The 17747-nt window shown below is 51.4% G+C and overlaps 1 protein-coding gene across 6 annotated transcripts in view; it reads left to right on the top strand.

Moving 5' to 3' along the window:
• The window catches only part of LOC140392522 (polyhomeotic-like protein 2), a 289127-nt gene that overhangs the window by 112218 nt on the left and 159162 nt on the right, over nucleotides 1-17747 (top strand). Inside the window, exon 1 of one of the 6 annotated variants that reach the window (XM_072477777.1) lies at nucleotides 3653-3766. The exons of the other annotated variants lie outside the window; for them this stretch is intronic. The gene's annotated coding sequence lies outside the window, so the exon portion shown is untranslated. Of the gene's footprint in view, nucleotides 1-3652; nucleotides 3767-17747 lie in introns of those variants that run through there. 6 annotated transcript variants of the gene reach the window in all.

Below are 17747 nucleotides of genomic sequence, written 5' to 3'. Positions count from 1 at the left end.
TTCCAGGGGGGGACACCGAGACAAACATCCAACTGCTGCTGGAAGGTCATCAACTCGGTGAAAGACGCTCTTTGGTCTGCCCGAAACTTGCTGATGTTCCAGTGCAAAGAATTGTCCTCGACCGAGTGTTGCAGACTGGCACATTCCAAGGTCCAGGACTACGTACTGAGGGACGCACTCATGCTTGGGGCAGCTGACGCCAAGGCGCAATGGGGAAAGACCACTGTGTAAGGTCTTTCCAGCAAATGTACACCGAGGGGCGGGTAACGGTGTAAACCCCCCCTCGGTCACTCCAATGTATAAAAGAAACCTGACATGACAATGTAAATATTTCAGAAGGAATTATAATGTAAAGAGGGGTATATGTGTAATGTTATCAAAATTGAATGGAAGAAAGTCAAGGGAATGTGTAACTGATGGAAATGTACAGTCAAGACAATTCAAAATGTTCTGTAATGTTTATGATAGATTTTATGAATATAGTATATTTTTTGAAAAAATAACCTGGTCCCCATAAACGGAACCAGGGGATCGGAGGCCCCCAGCTGCATGCTCTTTGGGCGGGGTGGTGCCCTGGCACCACCTGGGTGCCAGGCTGGCACTGCCAAGATGCCAAGCTGGCATTATTTATGCATTCAATCAGGCAGGGGCTGCCCAGTGTGGGGAGTGGGGGTGCAGCAGGGGACCCACCCATGTTGCTCTCAGGCTGAGGGGATGGGGGGGAAGGGCGGGGATTTTGAAATGGCGTTCCCGACCTCGCGCCGAGTTCCGCCGAGTAGAGCTCCCCATTGTAAAAAACGGGGCTATGTGCCACCTCGGCTGTGCGTTCCCTGTTTAGGCCCCTTGTTCAGCGCGAGACGGGTTGAATGTGTTTCTTGGCATGGTGAGTGCCGGGAAACAGGCGGCAGAAAGGACTTTGTGCGCGATCTTCCCAAAATAGAACAGCATGTTCTGAGTTCATAAAATCATAGAATTTACAGTGCATAAGGAGGCCATTTGGCCCATCGACTCTGCACTGACCCTTGGAAACAGCACCCTACTCCAGCCCACCTCTACCCTATCCCTGTAACCCAGTAACCCCACTTTACCTTTTTTGGTCACTAAGGGACAATTTAGCATGGCCAATCCACCTAACCTGCACGTCTTTGGACTGTGGGAGGAAACCGGAGCACCCAGAGGAAACCCACGCAGACACGGGGAGGACGTGCAGAATCCGCACAGACAGTGACCCAAGCCGGGAATCGAACCTGGGACCCTGGAGCTGTGAAGCAACAGTGCTAACCACTATGCTACTGTGCTGCACCATAGAGTTGAAGGGGACAGCTGCAGTCACCAGATTTAATGCAAGAAAGCAGACTTCAGAGGTAAATCAAAAAGTTTGGTGCCATCGATGCAGTCTGGGAATCTATAATTAAAACAAATGCGAAGTGCTACAGTCAAGAGAACTAAATCCAGATGTGGAGTGAAACCTGGAGACTGGATTCCTTGTTAAAAGTGGACTGCAAGCTTTGTTTGAAAGAGAAGTTTTGAAAACCAGGGGTGAATTTTTTAATACAACTTGGGGAAAGCATTATTTTTGAAAGTATGTCTTTAGAAAGCTGCTTGTGAAACAGAGGGGATCATAATTAAGCTTTTTGTGTTTAATGTTTTGCTTCTTGTTGTTAAAACTAATTAGTGGTCCCTGTGACTTTGTTCCTCAATTTTTCTTCTTTAAAGAACCTACGGGTTCACAGAAATCACAGAAATGAAACCGAGTCCTGTGTCGAGCATATTTAACCAGGTGTTTCCCGGCGCTGGGAACACCAGGAACGACCCCGCTATTAAATGGGACTCTGCTTCATTTCTGGGCCTCCGAGACGAACACCCCCCCCCCCCCCCCCCCCCCCACCCCCCCCCAACCGAGGCCATACTTAGTCCTGTTTCCTGCACTAACCAGCTCCACTCGCCAATGTAAGACCCTCCTCTAGACACTGCTCCCCACCACGAATGCCCCAATTCGGGGGGTCTGCCTCCACCTCGTTAAGGGCAGGGCAACCCAGGCCCGGTCTCCTGTGCAGACATGATTCCACCTGGGCACTGGCACCCTGGCAGTCTCACCTGGGCATCCTGGCACTGCCAAGTTGGCACCTGGGTGGCACTGCAAGGGTGCCAGGCTAGCAGTGCAACAGTGCCTGGGTGGCATCGGGGTGGCAGGGTATCACCCTGCCCAGAGCCCGACCACCCAGGGGCTCCCGATCGCCTCAGGGACCCCCTCATGTGCCGATAGGCCTGGTCCACGGTTGTGAAAACTAACTGCTCACGTGAATATGCAAATCTGAATCCTGACCTCCATGATCTCATAAGATCTTTCGAGGCTGGTAAATCCCGCGAGGCCTCATAACCGATGCGAATGCTTCCGTTGTAACAGATGCGAATGCTTCCGTTGTATCATTTACTCTGAGGTGCTGGGCTCCCCCATCATTGAGGATGGGGATATTTGTAGCGTCTCCTCTGATTGGTTTCTTACTTGTCCAACACAACTGGATGTGACCGGACTGCAGAGCGTGTCCAGTACTGGATGTTAGACCAGCAGTGGGGGTGGTATTTTTCCAGTTAAGGGGCAATTTAGCATAGTCAATCCACCTACCCGGAGACCCACGCAAACGCGGGGAGAATGTAAAAACTCCACACGGACAGTGTCCGGGATCAAACCCGGGTGCTCGGCATCGTGAGGCGGCAATGCTAACCACTGTGCCACCCCTAAGCTGTGGCGGTGTTGGGAGATGAGGGGAGCGGGTTATACACACAACTTCTGCATTAGTGAATTGGTCAAAATCTGAAATAAAAAGTGAAAGTGCTGAAAGTACTCTGTGTCCGGCTGCATTGACCCGTGTTCCAGAACTAGCCTTCCTCTTGGCCAGGCTGGACCGAGAAACGGTTAATGTTCCAAGTCGGGTATGTATAACTCTCCAGTGTTGACGAAATCACATTGGACTTGATAACTCCTGACTATCGCTCCACAGATGGCACCAGACCTGCCGAGTATGTCCAGAACTTTCTGTTTTTATTTTCTATCCCTTTGACAACAGCGGAGTGCAAAAGGCTGCTGGTGACATTGGGTCCATTTCCCCTGAAACGTGTTGGCATAAAATTGGCTGTAAGCAAGATGTCAGTTTTCCCTTTAAGAGTTTAGGAACTGAATATTGACATTGTTGTTATTTTTTGTGAACGAGGTAACCGTTTATATAATATCAATAATGTGACCAATAGTCCCTATTGTGAGCTTGGTCAGGACACGTCAATACTGATCATGTAATAGCTAAATTAATTGGTTCTCGTTCTAAAGCAGACAGTCGATACAAGGATGGTGTAACTGATTGATTCTCCTCCCCCTAATTGATGGCGTTTTTATGGCGTCCCCCATTGCTTTTACATCTACCCTAAAACTGCCAGCACTGCTATTGTTAAACATGTTAGTGTGAGGGTGTCGATTTCTTTGAGGTGGCATTAATGATGGTGGCTGAGGTTTACTGCTACTACTCTGTACCGTTTGTATTTAATACTGCAGTCAAGCCAACAAACCTTATTGGCCATTGCTTAGCAACACTATTGTCGCTGGTACATGGCGTGGCTCATTTCAGCTCTGCTTGTGATTGTGAGAAAATACTGTAGATTTCATGCAGATCAGACACGGGCTTCGCTGAGTGAAAATGTGAATAAATAGCTAGCTCGTCATGATGCAGGTTTAATGACGGGTCCAGAGGAGATGCCACAAGGTTCAGGGGAAGTAAGTTGCTGGATTTCATTGATAGACAACTCTTTCGTTCTTTCTGCAATTTTTACTGTGAATAGAATGGCAGCATTTGAAATTCTGTTCCTCTCTTGTTGGCTAAAACACCTTCTAGTTTCCGCTGACACTAAGCATGTACAAAACCAGAATGAATCCAGCGTGAGCTTCGATTGACGGAGGCCTTTTGAAGTGTCAAAAGTCTTCATCGTTTATCATACTTGTTCAGAAGTTCATCTCTCCTGGTTGTCAGATTGACTAATCTTCATTTGCCCAGAGCGCTGGTCTGAAAGTGTAGTTTGTGAGATGGTTCAGTATCTCGCTCTGCATCGCCAGCCTTGTGCAGCTGTAGGACTGGAATTTAGTCTCCGTGTCTTGGCAACTCCACCCCGAACAAAGCAGTTACACCAGATTGGATGGGTCATATGTTGGAGGAAGTACTTTAATTTTGCCTTTGTCCTCTAGCATATCAATCAAAAAGCCCATGGTGGTTTGGAAATAGGTTCGAATTTACTGGGCAGATTTTGTAATCTTTTATACATTTACTGAAAAGAATTGAAGGCTGTGGAATTTTGTGCACTTGGTAAACTGTGGAATATTTTTACACTCCGTGACACCCTCCAGTAGATCCGTATAACCCAGCTGAACACTCATTTCAAATGGGATTTTCTGATCTAAACGGTCCCCATTCTTGTCTATGAAGTCCTCAATGGTTGTGTAATCTCTGTAATCTGCATCATTCCCATATCTCTCCAGACCCTAGGGTGGCACAGCAGCGCAGTGGTTAGCACTGCTGCCTCATGGCGCTGAGGACTAGGGTTCGATCCCCGCCCTGGGTCTCTGTCTGTGAGGAATTTGCACCATTCTCCGTGTCTACAACCCAAAGGTGTGCAGGGTAGGTGGATTGGCCATGCTAAATCGCCCCTTAATTGGAAAAGAAATAATTGGGTGCTCTAATTTTAAAAAAAATAAATAAATCTCTCCAGACCCTCTCTTCCTCTGACTATGAGCAGATACAAGATGATCAGAGGATTGGATAGGGTGGACAGTGAGAGCCTTTTTCCTCGGATGGTAATGTCTAGCACGAGGGGACATAGCTTTAAATTGAGGGGAGATAGATATAGGACAGATGTCAGAGGTAGGTTCTTTACTCAGAGAGTAGTAAGGGCGTGGAATGCCCTGCCTGCGGCAATAGTGGACTCGCCAACACTAAGGGCATTCAAATGGTTATTGGATAAACATATGGATGATAAGGGAATAGTGTAGATGGGCTTTAGAGTGGTTTCACAGGTCGGCGCAACATCGAGGGCCGAAGGGCCTGTACTGCGCTGTTATGTTCTGTGAATTCCCCTTATTTTTCCCCCCCCCCCCACCCCAAACTCTCTTGATGACCGAGCTATCGTCCAGAACCCCTTCCCGAAACATTCCCTTCTCTACCTCTAACAACGCTCCTCAAGTGTAACTCCTTGCCTGAGATTTCATGAACCTTCCAACTGTCTTTGTTGGTTAACATTGATGTGAGAAAAAGGGAGTAAAGGACACATTTTGTGTTTGGCTAAATCTGCTCTTTTTCTCTGTCATTCAGATTTTCACATTTAACGAAGCAATACCTGTTAATGCGATGATGCAACATGAAAAACGTTTTTGTGCCATTTGTCAAAACAGGAAAATGTTTGCTGAACATACGATCAAAAAGAATGTGCTTTGCAGACAGAGAAGTTGAACCCTGGAGTACATCTGTGTTACGTTGTCTGTAAAGTAATCTGCCCATCTTTTTTAATTAGCTGTGTGCATCAATGCAGTGTGCCTTCCCCATAATTTAATATGTGCAACAAAGAATGATAACTAACTGCTCTACTTGAAAGAAAGCACCCGAGGGGAGGGCAGTGAACAAGCAGCATTGATGTCGGTCTGAAGCTTCAGTTAACAAAGGGAAAGGATTAATATTGAAGCGGGGATGTTTCCACTTGTGGGAGAGTCTGGAACCCGGGGGCACAGTTTCCGAACAAGGGGTCTTCCCAGCGAGATGGAGATGAAGAGGAATGTCTTCTCTTGAGGGTCAAAGGTGTTTAGAATTCTCCTCCCAGACAGCAGCGGTGACGGTGCCAGTGAATTCTCCTCCCAGAGAGCAGCGGTGACGGTGCCAGTGAATTCTCCTCCCAGGGAGCAGCGGTGACGGTGCCAGTGAATTCTCCTCCCAGAGAGCAGCGGTGACAGTGCCAGTGAATTCTCCTCCCAGGGAGCAGCGGTGACGGTGCCAGTGAATTCTCCTCCCAGGGAGCAGCGGTGACAGTGCCAGTGAATTCTCAACCCAGGGAGCAGCGGTGACGGTGCCAGTGAATTCTCCTCCCAGACAGCAGCGGTGACGGTGCCAGTGAATTCTCCTCCCAGGGAGCAGCGGTGACGGAGCCAGTGAATTCTCCTCCCAGGGAGCAGCAGTGACCGTGCCAGTGAATTCTCCTCCCAGGGAGCAGCGGTGACAGTGCCAGTGAATTCTCCTCCCAAAGGGGAGACCTTATTGAGGTCTAGAAAATTATGAGGGGCCTAGACAGAGTGGATATTCAGCGGCTTTTCCCCAGGGTAGAGGGGTCAATTACTAGGGGGCATAGGTTTAAGGTGAGAGGGGCAAGGTTTAGAGTAGATGTACGAGGCAAGTTTTTACGCAGAGGGTAGTGGGTGCCTGAAACTCGCTACCGGAGGAGGTGGTGGAAGCAGGGACGATAGTGACATTTAAGGGGCATCTTGACAAATACATGAATAGGATGGGAATAGAGGGATACGGACCCAGGAAGTGTAGAAGATTGTAGTTTAGTCGGGCAGCATGGTCGGCACGGGCTTGGAGGGCCGAAGGGCCTGTTCCTGTGCTGTACATTTCTTTGTTCTTTGTTCAAATGGCAGCAGTGACGGTGCCAGTGAATTCTCCTCCCAGGGAGCAGCGGTGCCAGTGAATTCTCCTTCCAGGGAGCAGCGGTGACGGTGCCAGTGAATTCTCCTCCCAGAGGGCAGCGGTGACGGTGCCAGTGAATTCTCCTCCCAGGCAGCAGCGGTGACGGTGCCAGTGAATTCTCCTCCCAGAGGGCAGCGGTGACGGTGCCAGTGAATTTTCCTCCCAGAGGGTAGCGGTGACAGTGCCAGTGAATTCTCCTCCCAGGGAGCAGCGGTGACGGTGCCGGTGAATTCTCCTCCCAGGGAGCAGCAGTGCCAGTGAATTCTCCTCCCAGGGAGCAGCGGTGACGGTGCCAGTGAATTCTCCTCCCAGGGAGCAGCAATGCCACTGAATTCTCCTCCCAGGGAGCAGCGGTGACGGTGCCAGTGAATTCTCCTCCCAGGGAGCAGCGGTGACGGTGCCAGTGAATTCTCCTCCCAGGGAGCAGCGGTGCCAGTGAATTCTCCTCCCAGGGAGCAGCGGTGACGGTGCCAGTGAATTCTCCTCCCAGAGGGCAGCGGTGACGGTGCCAGTGAATTCTCCTCCCAGGGAGCAGCGGTGACGGTGCCAGTGAATTCTCCTCCCATAGGGTAGCGGTGACAGTGCCAGTGAATTTTCCTCCCAGGGAGCAGCGGTGACGGTGACAGTGAATTCTCCTCCCAGGGAGCAGCGGTGACGGTGCCAGTGAATTCTCCTCCCAGGGAGCAGCAGTGCCACTGAATTCTCCTCCTAGGGAGCAGCGGTGACGGTGCCAGTGAATTCTCCTCCCAGAGGGCAGCGGTGACAGTGAATTCCCCCCCCCCCCCAGCAGCGAGCAGCGGTGACGGTGCCAGTGAATTCTCCTCCCAGAGGGCAGCGGTGACAGTGCCAGTGAATTCTCCTCCCAGAAAGCAGCGGTGACGGTGAATTCTCCTCCCAAACGGCAGCAGTGACAGTGCCAGTGAATCCCCCCCCCCCCCCCCAGCAGAGAGCAGCGGTGACCGTGCCAGTTAATTCTCCTCCCAGGGAGCAGCGGTGACCGTGCCAGTGAATTCTCCTCCCAAACGGCAGTGGTGGCAGTGCCAGTGAATTCTCCTCCCAGGGAGCAGCAGTGCCACTGAATTCTCCTCCTAGGGAGCAGCGGTGACGGTGCCAGTGAATTCTCCTCCCAGAGGGCAGCGGTGACAGTGCCAGTGAATTCCCCCCCCCCCCCAGCAGAGAGCAGCGGTGACGGTGCCAGTGAATTCTCCTCCCAGGGAGCAGCGGTGACAGTGCCAGTGAATTCTCCTCCCAGAGGGCAGCGGTGACAGTGCCAGTGAATTCTCCTCCCAGAGAGCACCGGTGCCGGTGAATTCTCCTCCCAGAGGGCAGCGGTGACAGTGCCGGTGAATTCTCCTCCCAGAAAGCAGCGATGACAGTGCCAGTGAATTCTCCTCCCAGAGGGCAGCGGTGACGGTGCCAGTGAATTCTCCTCCCAGAGGGCAGCGGTGACGGTGCCAGTGAATTCTCCTCCCAGCGGGCAGCGGTGACATTGCCAGTGAATCCCCCCCAGCAGAGAGCAGCGGTGACGGTGCCAGTGAATTCTCCTCCCAGGGAGCAGCGGTGACGGTGCCAGTGAATTCTCCTCCCAGAGGGCAGCGGTGACAGTGCCAGTGAATCCCCCCCAGCAGGGAGCAGCGGTGACAGTGCCAGTGAATTCTCCTCCCAGAGTGCAGCGGTGACAGTGCCAGTGAATTCTCCTCCCAGAGTGCAGCGGTGACAGTGCCAGTGAATTTATTCCAGGCCGAGTTGAAATGAATGAAAATCACTTATTGTCACGAGTAGGCTTCAATGAAGTTACTGTGACAAGCCCCTAGTCGCCACATTCCGGCGCCTGTTCGGGGAGGCTGGTACGGGAATTGAACCCGCGCTGCTGGCCTGGCTTTGTCTGCGGGAGTGTGAATGATCTTTGATTGATCTGATGATTCGAGAGTGTTGAGTGTCATGGGGGACAGTTGGTGAAAGTGGAGTTAAGGCCTCCATCAGCTCGATCAGCCACGACCTCATTGAGCGGCATAGCAGGCTAGATGGGCTGAATTCCGGATGGGCTGAATTCCCTGTTCTTGCACCTATTTCTTGCGCTCAACGGTAATGGACAGAGGGATGTTTGAGACGAAGTGATATTTAATTCCAGAGTGAACACCTCTCTCAGTTTGAGTGCGAGTGTTATCACTTTGTTCAGCAAGCAAGAGAGCTAAGGGGCGGGACTCTCCCATTCAGCAGCAAGAGTGTCCGCGCCATCAGAAATGCCTTCCCGTTTCACGACGGTGTGAACGGGCCGCTGGGAGTACCGATTCTGGGCCCTACAGGGGCCCAGCACAGCGCTGGAGCGGTTCATGCCACTCCAGTGTCCCATCCTGGTGTGAACTCTGCACCGCGGGATCCGCGCATGCGCAGTGGACTCTCAACGTGGCGGCCCCGACACAACGTGGCGCGGGAGTTCAGGGGCCGGCGCGGAAGGAAATAGGCCCAGGGAACGAGAGGCCGGCCCGCCGATCGGTGGGCCCCGATTGCGGGCCAGACCCCATCGGAGGCCCCCCTCCGGGGTCGGAGACCGCCCCCCGACCCTGCGCTCAGCGTTCCCGCCGGCTGCGACCAGGTGTGGACGGTCGCTCAGCCCATCCTGGGCCGAGATCGACGGCCCGGCCGCGCCACAGAGGACGCCACGAAGAAGGGGTCTTCCCTCTGCTCTCTGGGAGGAGAATTCTAAACACCATTGACCCTCAAGAGAAGACATTCCTCTTCATCTCCATCTCGCTGGGAAGGCAGCCTCCACAGGCCTGTCTGGTGTCCAGTTAGGCCTACTCGTCCTCTGCCCCCCAAACTTTAATTTTCAGATCCCTGTCCTGGGACACGTCCAGTTTGAGGCACTCCCGACATCATCTTCCTTCCTCAGCCACACCCACCTCTCCACCGGCTCGGGCTTCGGAGCGGTGGGGCCCCTGGGTGGCCAGTTAGGAGGAAGCCTGCGATGAAGTCACCAAATGCAGGCTCGGGACCCACTTTCTATTACCCTGACATTCTGGCCCCAAACCCAGAGTAAAGTCCAGCCCAATATTTCCACTTGGTCAGGGGAAGAGCAGAACTAGGGGGTGTAAATTTAAGAAAGTCAGTAATAATCCGTGAGGAAATGCAGGAGATACCCCTCACCACCGAGAGCGGTGAGAATGTGAAACTACTTACCACAGAGTAGTTGAGGCAAACCGTATAGATGCATTTAAGTGGAAGTTAGAGAGCCCATTGAGAATGATATGGTGATGGTGGGATTAGATGGACCAGGGTGGGCAAGGACACTTGGGAGGAATAGGCATGGCAGGGAGGAGCTGGGCAGAATGACCTTTTCCTTAAATTCAGTAAGATTCCAGCTAAAGTTCCCTTTGCTCTGACAGAGCATCTCAATGTACCAGTGTGAATATTACGTCATCATTGCTGGGAAACGGCTGGACCAGCATTTATTACCCATCCCTAATTGCCCTTGAGAAGTTGGTGGTGAGCTGCTGCCTTGAACCACTGCTGTCCCTCTGGTGTAGGTACGCCCACAGTGCTGTTAGCGGGGAGTTCCAGGTTTTTGACCCAGCGACAGTGAAGGAACGGCGGTATCAGAGGTGGACTTTCAGTGACACAGCACCGGGCCCCGGCCATTGGGGGGCCTATCCGCAGTTCCGACCCGGATCTCCTGAATTGGTCTGAGGTTTCTGAACTTTCACAGAGTAAAAGAGCAAATCAGCAGCCGGGTTTCTGACATTCGGCCTGGTGGACAGCCTGAGGGGGGTGGGGGTAACCGGGAGCATGCGGGATCTTTGAGGCCCAGCCAGCCGGGCGATAGCTGAGCGGTCAGCGGAGCAGCAGTCGGGAGGGGCAAAGAAGGCCGGGCAAGCGGGCGGGTTCCTTGGGGCAGAGGTCGGGCCCGATTAGGCAGGTAGGAGCACACATGGTCGCCGAGGGACGGCCCCACAAGCCGTCATTGGGGGTGGACTCTGTCATTTGGGGCATGTCTTGCCGTAATTGGGGGCGGGGTAGCTTGCCGTCCTGCGGGTGTGGGGATTGACATCACAGGAGATGGGGCGTGATGTGAAGCCTCCGCAAAGCGGGAGAGCGCAGGACCCTCAGAATTGTGACTCCACCTCTGGACGATATATTCCCAAGTCCGGATGGTGGTGGGGTTCCCAGGTATCTGCCGCTCTTGTTCTTCTAGATGGTAGTGGTCGTGGGTTTGGAAGGTGCTGCCGAAGGAACTTTGGTGAGTTACTGCAGTGCATCTTGTAGATGGCACACACGGCGGCACGGTAGCACAGTGGTTAGCACTGTTGCTTCACCGCACCAGGGTCCCAGGTTGGGTTCCCATCTTGGGTCACTGTCTGTGTGGAGTCTGCACGTCCTCCCCGTGTCTGCGTGGGTTTCCTCCGGGTGCTCCGGTTTCCTCCTACAGTCCAAAGATGTGCCGGTTGGGTGGATTGGCCATGATAAATTGCCCTTAGTGTCCAAAAAGGTTTGGTGGCGTTACTGGGTTAGTGTGAATGCGTGGGCTTAGGTAGAGTGCTCTTTCTAAGGGCTGGTGCAGACTCGATGGGCCGAATGGCCTCCTCCTTCTGTAAACACTTTTTTAAAAAACTGTAATACCGTGTGGTGGTGGTGAAGGAGGAACAATCAAGCGGGGCTGCTTTGTCCTGGATGGTGTTGAGCTTCTTGAGTGTTGTTGGAGCTGCACTCGCCCAGGCAAGTGGAGAGTGTTCCATCACACTCCTGACTTGTGCCTTGTAGATGGTGGACAGGCTTTGGGGATTGCCCTTGAACTGAGTGGTTTGATCGGTGATATTACAGGGCAGTTAGAGTCACTGCATTGCTGTGGGTCTGGAGTCACGTGTAGGCCAGACCAGGTCAGAACAGCAGATTTCCTTCCCTAAAGGACATTAGTGAATGTGATGAGTTTCATGATGATCGCTGATGGTTTCATGCTCACCACTATTGTGATGAGGCTTCAATCCAAATTTTTACGAAAAATAATAACTGAATTTAACTTCCACCAGCTGCCGTGGTGGGGTTTGAACCGTGTCCCCAGAGCATTAACCTGGGCCCCTGGATTACTGTTCAGTGATGTTATCACCACCACATCACTGTCTCCCGCAGTAGTGAAGAATATTTGTGATGTTCTGATGTCGAAACTTTAATCAAATGCCAGTGCCACGCGCCGGATATGCCACACGCCAGGATGTTGGACTGAAACTGAGGGAATTCCGTTGGGACAATGTTATTGCTCTCGTTCTCTGCTCAATAAGATAAGCTTTCTGGCACTGTGCGAGCTGGCTTATCTGCTCAGAGAGATTCCATCAGCTGTGTTCAATTTGTTTTGCTTGTAAATCCTCTGCTGCACCAATTGTTAAAGAGTCAGAAACCTATCTACATCTGCGGTTGTCAGAAAGTGCTTTGACTAGCTTTCTGTCAACAATGTTTTTTAGCAACATCTGGAACACTTGGTGTAGTCAGTCGCGCACCGAGCAGACAAACCAGTTTCTAGTGCGGTGTCAGCTGTGTACCAGTTGGCTGACAGTCAAGAGGTTGTGGGTTGTACAGCCTGGAGCAGAGATTCGATGCAGACATTCCGTGCTGTGGCGAGGGAGTGCTGTACTATTGGAGGGTGGCATTCGTCTGGTGGGTCATTGACCTGAGCTCATATCTGCTCTCTCCAGGGAGATATAAAAGATCCCATGGCACTATTTAGATTCACAGCGGGGGTGTTATCCCCAGTGTTCTGGCCAATATTTAATCATCGATCAGCATCACTAAAAATGTTATCTGGTCATTAATCAGATTCCTGTTTAAGGGATTTTGCTAAAACACAAATTGGCTGCTCTATTCTTTACATTACAACAGTGACTATGCTCAACAGGTGCTTTATTGGACTTGGAGGTGGTTTGGGATATCCTGAAAAATACTTTAGGAAGTATTTGTTAGGGCAGCACAGTTGCCAAGTGGTTAGCACTGCTGCCTCACGGCGCCGAGGTCCCAGGTTCGATCCCAGCTCTGGGTCACTGTCCGTGTGGAGTTTGCACATTCTCCCCGTGTCTGTGTGGGTTTCGCCCCCACAACCCAAAGACGTGCAGGGTAGGTGGATTGGCCACGCTAAATTGCCCCTTGATTGGAAAAAATGAATTGGATACTCTAAATTTATTTTAAAAAAAGAAAGTATTTGTTTTCTTTGTCTGGAGGGACATATGCAGAGCAGGGTTGAATCAGGGATGCAAATATTTGCACATATTCCCATTGTGTGGTTTATGAATTATGTCCTGCTTCAGGTGATAGTATGATGGAGAGAATGTGTTAGTGACAGGGTGGAGAGAGGATGGAAATCCCTGTAATCGTTCCCTTTGCCGTCTGTAATCCGCCCTGCAGAGGAAGGCGGGTATGTTTCTTCACCCCAAGTGTGCGGTCAATGCTTAAATAACTCGCACAGCGCAAGTTTCAAGGGTTTAAATAAAACTTTATTCACACATTCACCCTGAATGTGTCCTCTCGTGCCGCTCTCGCAGACACGCTTTCTCTACGCGCCCCCCCCCCCCCCCCGGCGAATCTCCGCCTGGGATGGGCCAGGCGGCTGCTAAAAAAAATCTGAGTGCCGCCGGCGCCGTCCACATGTCGTCTTACCCGGGGGGACCTTGGCGTGCATCCATCCGGGGGCGGTCTGGTGGTGGGGGAAGGGGGGCTTCCGCTGTGGCCTGGCCCACGATCGGGGTTTACCGATCGGCGGGCCGGCCTCTCGGGCTGGGGGCCTCTTTTGCTTCGCGCCGGCCTCTGTAGCCCTGCGCCATGTTGCGTCGGGGCCGGCGCGGAGAAGGGAGCCACCGCGCATGCGCGCAACCGTGACGGTCACAGCGCGCATGCGCAGTCCCGCGCCGCCCATTTGTCGCCGGCAGCTGGAGCGGCGTGATATACATAAATGATCTGGACGAAGGTATAGGTTGTCTGATTAGCAAGTTTGCAGATGATACTAAGATTGGTGGAGTTGCAGATAGCGAGGAGGACTGTCAGAGAATACAGCAGAATATTGATGGATTGGAGAGTTGGGCAGAGAAATGGCAGATGGAGTTCAATCCAGGCAAATGCGAGGTGATGTATTTTGGAAGATCTAATTCAAGAGCGGACTATACGGTCAATGGAAGAGTCCTGGGGAAAATTGATGTACAGAGAGATCTGGGAGTTCAAGTCCATTGTACCCTGAAGGTGGCAACGCAGGTCGATAGAGTGGTCAAGAAGGCATACAACATGCTTGCCTTCATTGGACGGGGTATTGAGTACAAGAGTCGGCAGGCCATGTTACAGTTGTATAGGACTTGTTAGGCCACATTTGGAATACTGCGTGCAGTTCTGGTCGCCACATTACCAGAAGGATGTGGATGCTTTAGAGAGGGTGCAGAGGAGGTTCACCAGGATGTTGCCTGGTATGGAGGGTGCTAGCTATGAAGAAAGGTTGAGTAGATTAGGATTGTTTTTGTTGGAAAGACTGAGGTTGAGGGGGGACCTGATTGAGGTCTACAAAATGAGAGGTATGGACTGGGTGGATAGCAACAAGCTTTTTCCAAGAGTGGGGGTGTCAATTACAAGGGGTCACGATTTCAAGGTGAGAGGGGGAAAGTTTAAGGGAGATGTGCGTGGAAAGTTTTTTACGCAGAGGGTGGTGGGTGCCTGGAACACTTTGCCAGCGGAGGTGGTAGAGGCGGGCACGATAGCGTCATTTAAGATGCATCTAGGCAGATATATGAACGGGCGGGGAACAGAGGAAAGTAGATCCTTGGAAAATAGGCGACAGGTTTAGATAAAGGATCTGGATCGGCGCAGGCTGGGAGGGCCGAAGGGCCTGTTCCTGTGCTGTAATTTTCTTTGTTCTAAATTGCCCCTTAATTGGAAAAATGAATTGGGTATTCTAAATTTATATTTAAAAAAAATAAAGTAAAGATTTGCAAGTTACTCACTGATTTTAGAACACTAAAGCAATTCTTTCCATCCAGCAGTGAGAGAGAGAGTTGTTTCTCCAAACAAGGTCCAATTACTTCTGCCCAGCTCTCAAAGCACCATGCAGGACCCAATCACTGACTGTTGTCAGCCAGTGCACTGTCCCTGGCCAGCTCACAGGTTGCCAGCCAATCGAACTGACTTCCTTCAAAGCTGGTTCTTCAGATTCCCTTGGTGGTGACGACGCTGTATTCTCCTCTCCAGAAATTCAAATCCTGGAGCTCAATGTCCTGACCAGCAGGCGGCCATCGCTGAAGTCCACCGCTTAAAGGTGCATTCCGATTGAGTCCACAGACCAAAAATAATAAAATTAAACAAAGGAAATGGGGACAAAGGGAAATCAAACGGAAGGACTAATAACACGGTGGGTATTATAATAATAGTCTTCATTGTCACAAGTAGGCTTACATTAACACTGCAGTGAAGTTACTGTGAAAATCCCCTAGTCGCCACACTCAAAGAAACAATGGTTGCATCCAGATGAGGTGTGAGTGGATATAGAACAGCCATCAAAATGAAACATAAAGAGAGAAAGAAAGAAACAAACCAGTGGCAAAACACACACAACGCGATAGAGCAACTCTGAGCAGCCTTGATCTACGCCCCTCGTAGCCCTGCCTTGAGCCGTCTCGGCCCGAAGCTCTGGAATCCCGTCCCTAAACTCTCCGTCACACTTCTCTCCTTTGAAGGTTGTGGTAAAAACCCACCTCTTGTGCCCAAACCTCTGCCCGTCTGCCCTAATATCTCCCAATGTGACTCGTGCTCCAGACCAGAATGAACAGGTAAAGGTGTATGTTGCCACAACGTGCACTCTGTGGTGTGTGTGTGTGTCATGCTGTATTGTTTGCTGTACTCCCAGTGTTTACTGAACTGCTTCTGATGTCTCTGCCAGACAAACATGAATCTATTGCACAGATGATTAATGCCATCTCTCTGTGGATTGCACAGAGCGCATTGCAAGATATTGACAACTTTCTTCAAACTCTGCACGAAACAGCAGATGTGTTGCTGCGCTCTTGTGTGTAGCCCCCGTCACGGTGATAAACCGCTCAGTACAATTTGAAGTCACAATAAATCTTCATCCTCTTGATACTGTGCGTTCTAACAATTTACAAGTTTTGTACAACAGAGGGACTCTGTTATAAACCGATGGGAGCTATCAGCAGGATTTCTGTTTTCCGAGAGTGAGGCGAATGATTGCAGGTTTCACCGAAATGTACATCTAGATCTTTAAATTCGCACATTCTGGGCATCGCAGTTCCCCAATCTGGCAGCGACTGGATTGTGGCTCCGCTGCCTGCCTATCGGAGGGGTGTGTTCACCTGAACCTGAAAATGAAATGAAAATCGCTTATTGTCACAAGTAGGCTTCAATGAAGTTACTGTGAAAAGTCCCTAGTCGCCACATTCCGGTGCCTGTTCGGGGAGGCTGGTACGGGAATCGAACCGTGCTGCTGGCCTGCCTTGGTCTGCTTTCAAAGCCAGTGATTTAGCCCAGTGTGCTAAACAGCCCCCGACTTCATTTTGAAACATTCAGGCTCTCTGCTTTAGCTATTTAACAACACTAACCCTGTGTGCTTCATTTTATAGTTTGTTCAAATTTAGATGTTTGTGTGACAAATTCTCAGCCCTTCTGCTCATTAAGTACTTTGAAAGTCTAACCCATTCATGGACCTCTCTGCTGCCTCACGGTGCCGAGGTCCCAGGTTCGATCCCGGCTCTGGGTCACTGTCCGTGTGGAGTTTGCACATTAGTACATAGAACATACAGTACAGAAAGAGGTCATTTGGCCCATCGAGTCTGCATCGACCCACTTAAGCCCTCACTTCCACCCTATCCCCGTAACCCAATAACCTCTCCTAACCTTTTTGGACACTAAGGGCAATTTAGCATGGCCAATCCACCTAACCTGCACATCTTTGGACTGTGGGAGGAAACCGGAGCACCCGGAGGAAACCCACGCGCACACGGGGAGAACGTGCAGACTCCGCACAGACACTGACCCAGGGGGGAATCGAACCTGTGACCCTGGCGCTGTGAAGCCAGTGCTACCCACTGTGCTACCGTGCTGCCCCGAATTCTCCCCATGTTTGCGTGGGTCTTGCCCCCACAACCCAAAGATGTGCAGGGTAGATGAATTGGCCACGCTAAATTGCCCCTTAATTGGAAAAAATGAATTGGGTACTCTAAGTTTATTTTTTTAAAAAGAGACGGGTTGTGGAGGTGACTGAGATATCTGTCACCCTTCTATATTCCTGCTGCTGGGTAGGGTCTCTGGGATATTCAGGGTTGTGCTGAGTAAGGGGTGGGGGGCAGCCATTTTGTCTAATTGTTGCGTTTTCCTACTGTGGAATGAGGAGGTACATCTTTGGACTTGTGGGAGGAAACCCACTCGGACACGGGGAGAACGTGCAGACTCCGCACACAGTGGCCCGAGGGCGGAATTGAACCCGGACCCTGGAGCTGTGAGGTAGCAGTGCCAACCACTGTGCCACCCTCTCCCTTTTTGTCTGCACCAGGGCTCCACCCTGTCTCTTGTGGTACTACACGAGGGTATTAGCTGCAAATAGCACCTCGAGCAGGGCTGTTAATGTATTACAAAGGCAGATAAGCAAGTGTTGTATAAACAGGGGATTAGAGGTGTATCTGTTTTGATGGTCTATGGGGTGAAGCTGTTGTCTTTCACATTGTGGTTGGTGGATGCAGCGGTGATGGATGTTGAGAAATGCGCACTTCAGTCAGAGACCAGTCTGCAAAGCCCTGACCCAGCAGGAAACCATCCAGCTCACCCTGAGCAAGCAAGCTGGAACCCAGCAGAGTGCGAGCTGGAACCCAGCAGAGTGCGAGCTGGAACCCAGCAGAGTGCGAGCTGGAACCCAGCAGAGTGCGAGCTGGAACCCAGCTGAGTGAGAGCTGGAACCCAGCAGAGTGCGAGCTGGAACCCAGCAGAGTGCGAGCTGGAACCCAGCAGATTGCGAGCTGGAACCCAGCAGATTGCGAGCTGGAACCCAGCAGATTGCGAGCTGGAACC

The sequence above is a fragment of the Scyliorhinus torazame genome, chromosome 16, assembly GCF_047496885.1.
Source record: "Scyliorhinus torazame isolate Kashiwa2021f chromosome 16, sScyTor2.1, whole genome shotgun sequence".
Classification (NCBI taxonomy): Eukaryota; Metazoa; Chordata; class Chondrichthyes; order Carcharhiniformes; family Scyliorhinidae; genus Scyliorhinus; species Scyliorhinus torazame.
This window is presented reverse-complemented; position numbering and strand designations above follow the sequence as displayed.